At 32.0% G+C, this 1,535-nt stretch overlaps 1 protein-coding gene across 5 annotated transcripts in view; it reads right to left on the bottom strand.

Annotated features, from left to right (window-relative positions):
* Positions 1 to 1,535, bottom strand: part of LOC107670633 (glycosyltransferase-like protein LARGE2) — a 134,315-nt gene that overhangs the window by 20,004 nt on the left and 112,776 nt on the right. The gene's annotated exons all lie outside the window — the stretch shown is intronic.

Here is a 1,535-nt window from a genome sequence, read left to right as displayed (position 1 = left end):
TATATATATATATATATATACAGTATATATATATATATATATATAGTTTTTTTTATATAAACCTCTTATGTTCACCATTTATTTGTTTAAAAATACAATAATACAGTGAGATATTATTACAATTTAAAGTAACTGTTTTCTACTTTAATATATTTTAAAATGCAATTTATTTCTAGTGATAACAAAGCTGAATTTTCCGCATCATTACTCCAGTCTTAGTGTCACATCAAAAGTTCCTTCAGAAATCATTTTTATTTTGTGCATTCTACAAAAGTTGTATTTTTTTCAGATAACTTTTAGATTATGCGTTTCTTGTGGCAACATCAAATTAATAATTGATTAAAAAATATAATTTAATGTGACTACTGTATATCCATCTTAACAAATTTAGTCTACATCAAAGAAAGTGTTTTTATAGGTTAGATAAGTAGAAATAGATCTTTGAAATCACCAAGCTTCAGTGTGTAATTTCTTCACTACTGTCACTAAACTAACTGAAATAATAAAGACACTCCCCTATCTGTCAATAGTCAAAAACAGATAGATAGATAGATAGATAGATAGATAGATAGATAGAATTGGTCAAAAAAAAAAAAAACACAGAACACCCTGAACTCGTGCCATTGGTTGAGTCTGTGTTGCTATGTTGGGCTGGTCAATGTTCAGACAGAACTGATAGTTGACTTGAATAAACCTTATTCTACTTGAATAAATTAAATAAATCCAAACCATCAAAAGATATTTGGGCAACTGTAATCATGTCTTGAGCTACCAATAGAAACCATAAAAAAAAAAAAGACATTCCACAAATTTAATGGCCAAAATCAGTACAGAAAATCTGATAATACATCACTGACAATTCACAGCTTTCATCAAAGCTTCCAAACACAAATATATAATGCATTTCAGCTGTCCTATAAAAGCTTCAGTACAGCAAGACAGATATTGCAGATATTGGTATAATAATAAATATTGATTCAGTGTTGTTTTTCCATCTTTGTGCAGCATTGTGTCTGCATTAAAAGCATTACAGGGCTCCGGCCTCACTAAACTCCTGGCTTTCAGCTGTCCAGAGTAACTCTCTGTAAGCCTCTCTGCACGCCACTTTACGGCACGCATTCATGTCTGTGTTCACGCCACGTGGGCTACACGACAGCCATTGTTGTTTACACCACTCTTAATTAAAGCGTGAGCCGTGGGAGGCTCTCCATCAACCCAGCAGACACGGATTAACAACAGAAGAAAAAAAAAGAGAAAGAGGGAGAGGGAGTGGGAGAAAGGAGACAGTAGAGAGACAAAATCGTCTTTGTTTTATTATGAGCTCAATTAATCATGCTTCAGGCTAATAAGACATATGCCTGCAGGAAGCAAGATTGGATGCTGGCAATAAATCAAATGTTGACTACCGTATATATATATATATTATTTTGCATGCCATACTGTGCAAGACAATCTATTATAACATTTTAAAACACCATAACATAATAAAATACATGTATACTGAATTTAATATATAATGTATATAAGCTTTGTGA

Source organism: Sinocyclocheilus anshuiensis, unplaced genomic scaffold (genome assembly GCF_001515605.1).
Source record: "Sinocyclocheilus anshuiensis isolate Anshui unplaced genomic scaffold, SAMN03320099.WGS_v1.1 scaffold140, whole genome shotgun sequence".
Classification (NCBI taxonomy): domain Eukaryota; kingdom Metazoa; phylum Chordata; class Actinopteri; order Cypriniformes; family Cyprinidae; genus Sinocyclocheilus; species Sinocyclocheilus anshuiensis.
The sequence above is the reverse complement of the archived record's forward strand: the minus strand, read 5'-3'. Positions and strand labels throughout refer to the sequence as shown.